The sequence below is a fragment of the Nicotiana tomentosiformis genome, chromosome 8 (genome assembly GCF_000390325.3).
Source record: "Nicotiana tomentosiformis chromosome 8, ASM39032v3, whole genome shotgun sequence".
Lineage (NCBI taxonomy): Eukaryota > Viridiplantae > Streptophyta > Magnoliopsida > Solanales > Solanaceae > Nicotiana > Nicotiana tomentosiformis.
In genome coordinates, this window is record NC_090819.1 from 37,376,699 (window position 1) to 37,382,212 (window position 5,514).

Below are 5,514 nucleotides of genomic sequence, written 5' to 3' on the forward strand. Positions count from 1 at the left end.
TAACAAAATAAAAGTGAATAGCTCAATAAGAAAGATATCTCAACGATTAACAACTTCACCTCAATGTGATAACTACTTTCTCAACTTCAACACCAATAACTTAACAATAAGACATTTCACGAAATAACTACTTCAATTACAAGTAATTCAACAATTTACAGATCTAACAAAACACAAGGAAGGAAATAACATCAACTAAGCATATAAGAGCAAATTAGCAAGTAACAGATGAACAAGTATTAACAATGTCAATAAAGCATGTAAAGGTAGATTTGCACATGAAAGGGTGGATTACAATGAAGATGTAACATGTTAAGAAAATTCAATTACAAGCATGACAAGAGTCTAAATTCCCTAAACCGGTCAATTACCAAATATAGCTCATGTACCCACTCGTCACCTTGCGTACATGGCTTTTACATAATACAATTGGCACAAACAAACCAATTCCTAAGGGATAGTTCCCCCACATAAAGTTAGGCAAGATACTTACATCAACTAGGTCAACTCAACCCTCGGAAATAGCCTTTCCCCTAAATACTGCAACCTGACGGCTCAAATCTAACTAAAATTGACTTAATATCATCAACCAATGTAATGGAAAACAATTATAATAGATAAAGTTATGATATTTACACTTTCCCCAAATAATCAACAAAAGTCAACCCGGGACTTACCCGATCAAAACCCAGGCCCATGGGTAGATTCCAACTACCCATAACCCCACGAGTCCATATATGTGATTAGTTTCAAAATCCTAGTCAAAATCTGACCCCTATGGGCACCTGGGCCCATGGGTAGATTCCAACTACCCATAACCCTACGGGTCCATATATGTGATTAGTTTTAAAATCCGAGTCCAAATCGACTCTCAAAACCCGATTTCTCATTCTTTTTCAAAAACTTGATAAAGTTTCACAAATTTTCATTTTGATTCATATCATTTTGATGTTAAATCCATGATATAATCATAAAATATAGTTAGAAATCGATTAGAATCACTTACCCAATGTTTGTAGGTAAAAATCCCCTTTCCATTGATTCTGGGCATACGCTCAAGTCCAAAATTTCGATACGAAGCTATTGGAGCCATCAAAATACCGTTCCGGGATTGTTTTTACAAAAGTTAACCATTGGTCAACATAAATAACTTAGGCTTCTAAGACAATAATCAAAGGGTCCAAATCAACTCGAAATCTTCCTGGAACGAAACAAATCAATCCGATAAGTCATAAAACTATAAACACACACGTGCAATGCATCAAAAGGGGAAACGAGATACATAAAATGGTCGGTCGGATTATTAAAGGTTCCGACCATAGCTTGGGTTTGGTGGTTTTAGTAGTGTGAGTATGTGCTTTTGGAGTTTCAGGTTCAACAGTGTCCCTAGGAGTGTGATTGATGGCTCAATGAGTGGTTGGATAACTATATGATAATTATTATGCGACTGCGGAATGTGCTTACATGGTTTGGATGGGATGAGAAAGATTTCGCTTGGAATGCGAAAGGACTAAAGATGCTTGATTTCTGTCTGGATGTGTTGTACAATTGTGGAATGTGGATGTAATGGTGGATCTTCCAGTTATTCATTAATGGAATAAAGCAGATTCTTATGTCTTGTTGACGAGTTCAGACTCAGGATGATTTACTGATTGCATAGTGGTGGTCACCATGATACAGCTTGGAGAGATGCCAGTTTGAGGCTAAACAGTTTGTGTGATCCTTATGATATTTCTGTGGAGGGTTTCGTTTCTACTAGTGGGATTATACGTGCTGCAATTTGAGTTAGGATTTCTTGAGGAAGTTCGCACGACGGTCACGAGGTTGAATATGCGCTTAGCAGATGATTTGAGGTATCTTATGACTAGTGCTACATGGGTGATGGTAGGCTATAATATCATATTTTAGTCGCTTATTGCACTCCAATTTACTGCACTTTATTCGTTTTGAGCTTTAATTGATAGTGTTTTGCACTAATTATGTGTTGTATGCCTTGTAGGAGTGATTCTGAGCTATCTAGATCTTATGGAATGAACTTGAGTAATTTGGAGCTTTGAAGTCTGAGTAAAAGCCCAAGGGATTAAGTTGGGATCGTGATCGGGGGTCGAGGACCAAGTCTGGACGTGAAAACACAAGAAATATTTGTACTCTGAGAAAAACTCACTAGTACGCCGCGTGCGGCGCCACAGCTGTGCAAATTTCCTGCTACCTGTCAGAACTAGCTCTCTGCATTTTTCCACTAATGCCCTGCATGGCGCGTCGCCCCATGCGATGCACCTGTGCAATATTTACAGAGTGACAATCCTATTTCGGCTAGGAGAAGGTGATTTCGTCTGGGCTCGACCTACTTGGTATAAATACATGGAAAAATGTTATTGTCTGGACTTTTGACATACTTTAGACCTAAGGAAGATAATGAGGAGTTGGATGAGCAAAAGCACAAGGATTTGATCATTCCTTCCTCACTCAAGAACCGAGTTTGGTTTAAATTTATGTTTTCCTATACTTTTATTATATTTGTGATGAATTACTCCATATATGTGGAGTAGTTCTCTTTAGGGTTTGATGGATTTGGTATATTGGTGATTGTTTGTGGATTATAACTCTACTTTTATGTATTGAAGCATTTTGGATGATTTAATTGTTGCATCTATATCGAGAGAGGCATAACTTGTGATATCTTTGCATTATATTGTTGGTTGATTTCATTAATTCTTCTAAGTAATCGAAAGAGACTAGTTGAATCATTGATTAGACCTAGTTAGGAGGATAATCGAGAGAGGTTCTCCTAAAGGCCAATCTAGTACGCATTCTTTCATATCTTCACGTGCTTAAATTGGTTCATCTTGTGAGGTTAGAACTTAATCGAGAGAGGAGTTTTTGCTGAACGTTTGAACTAATAATTGAGTGAATTCGAGAGACTCACTTGAACATGAGAAGTGAATTATCTAGAGTTAGATCCCAAACAATTATCTTGCACCTATCCAATCGACCCCTATTTTCTCCCACTGATAACTTCCTTGCTTACCTTTGTTGCAATAGTCATTCGTCAATAGTTTTAGATTCTTAGTAAATTTTAGTTATTAATCATATAAATATCAATTGTTGATTCTCCTGGATAGAAATCAAGCTAGAAACTATGAAAATACTGTTTAAATCCAATCCATGTGGATACGATATTATGCTATACTATCTTTTGCTAGCGAGCATAATTTAAGTGTGTATTCCGAGCTCGTCAAATTTTGGCGCCGTTGCCGGGGATTGGCAATCAATAGTGTTTGAAATAGTTTTTAGTGCTAATTCAGGAATCTTTCTTTTTCTTTTATTTTATTTTTCCCTTTTTATGGTTGGTGTTCTTTGACTGTGCACAGGTTACAGGTTTAGAGTGGTGCATGACTAGAACTTGTGCGAAGGAAGTGCTACCATACGAGCCAAAAATTAAAAAACAACTGCAATAGCTGAGGAAGGAAAGAAATCTCACTGAGACGTTAGAAAATGTTGGGCAATCCTCAACCAAAGATATGGCTAGAAACGGTGAGGATAATGTGGATTTGGCTGCAAGAGAGGCAGCCCAACGAAGAGAACAAGCTGCACGGGATGCTGAGGAAGCAACTATTAGAGATGCAGAGATTATCTATGAAGAAGAGAGAGGTCGGAGAATTGCTCAGAATCGACCATTGGGTGCAGACCGGTCTACAATCAAGGTTTATAAAGTGTTAGACCACCTCCAATTGCAACAAACAATTTCGAGTTAAAGTAATGGTTGCTTCAAACCCTTCAGAATTGTTGTGTCTTCAGAGGGAAGCCAAACGAAGATCCAAACACACATCTAATGGACTCGAGGAAATTATGAACACCTTTCAATACAAAAGTGTATCACACGATGCAATATATCTAAGGGCATTCCCCTTTTCTCTCAAAGATTATGCAAAGTAGTGGCTTCAAAGCTTGCCCACAGGTTCGATTAGAACATGGGAGGAGATGACCAGAAAATTCCTTGATAACTATTTCTCCTAAGCTAATACAGGAAAGTTTAGTAGAGAAATCCATAACTTCTGCCAGAAAGAGAATGAAACCGTTTTTGAAGCATGGGAGAGGTTTAAGGATATTGTTAGAAAATGTCAACATAGCAGAATTGAACTCTGGATGCAACTCTGGGACCTTTGGTGTGGATTGACATCGGCCTCACATAGAACATTGAGCAATACAATTGGAGGCCTATTGATGAAGAAGACTCCAGAGGAGATAGTCACAATTCTTGACAAGTTATCTGAAGATGCAAATCAGTGGCCCTCTAAGAGTGCTGAAAGAAGAAGATCAACTGGTGTTTTCCAGGTTGATGCTAACACATCTGTATAGGTACAACTTGATGCTATGGCCCAAGAGATAAGGAAGTTGACCTTAGCGTCGATACAAAGTGAGCCTCACACATCATGTGATATATGTGGATAAGGACACCCTAATCATGAGTGTCAAGCCTCAACTGAGGAAATAAATGATGTGGGAAACTACAATTTTAATGCAATGGGTCAGAGGCACCCCAGTTTTTCATGGAGTTCACCTGGAGGTAGTGCGAATGCATGGCAACAAAATAACTATAGACCCCAAGGACAAGGAGCTCCAGCATTCCAAAATCAGCAGAGGCAACAATTTCAGCCTCAACAGCCTATTCAGTCTCGCATAGAAGATCGCATGAAGGCCTTCATTCTGAAAACAGATGAGAGGCTTGAAACTCATAGCGCAGCTATACGGGAACATGGAGCAGCTATCAAAGAAATAGACTCTGGTTTTCTAAACTTGGAAAGACAGGTTGGGCAGCTAGCCACTCTATTGTCTGAGAGGATTCCAAGGACTCTCCCCGCTGATACTGAGAGAAATCCCAAAGAAACAGTGAATGTTGTGACCTTGAGAATTGGGCAAGTGTTTAAGGATCCCACCCCAATCCAAAAAGAGGGGATAATTGCAAAAGAAAGTGGGGAGCAACTGAAACGTGATGATAACAAGAAGAAGAAAGGCCCAATGAAAACTGAGAAGAAGAAGAAGGAAGAACAACCAAGAAGGGAGGAACGTGAGAAGAGCGAGCATATGCCTGCTTTACCTTTCCCTCAAAATCAATATAGGAAAAAGTTGGATAAGCAGTTTGGGAGATTTCTGGATGTGTTGAAACAGGTTCATGTAAACTTACCATTTACAGAAGTGCTCTCACAAATGCCTGCTTATGCCAAATTTATGAAGGAGATCCTGACAAAGAAGAGGAAAATAGAGGAGACCTCAGTGGTCAAGCTTACAGAGAATTGCAGTGCTATATTGCAAAATAGACTTCTACAAAAGTGTGGAGATCTAGAGAGTTTTACTATACCTTGCTCATTATGAACTATAAATTTTGATAAATTCTTATGTGATTCTGGGGCCTCAATTAATTTAATGCCTCTATCTATTTACAGGAAACTTGAGAAGGAGATTGGAGAGAAAATGTCGGTGCCAATATCTTTGCAGTTGACGGACCAGATGACC

At 38.7% G+C, this 5,514-nt stretch overlaps 1 non-coding gene across 1 annotated transcript; it reads right to left on the reverse strand.

The window, feature by feature from the left end:
* Positions 1 to 4,029: 4,029 nt before the first annotated feature.
* On the reverse strand, positions 4,030 to 4,136 carry LOC117278251 (small nucleolar RNA R71). Its single transcript, XR_004508592.1, has one exon. It is a non-coding gene; the product is annotated as a small nucleolar RNA R71 (small nucleolar RNA).
* Between the last annotated feature and the right edge of the window lie 1,378 nt (positions 4,137 to 5,514).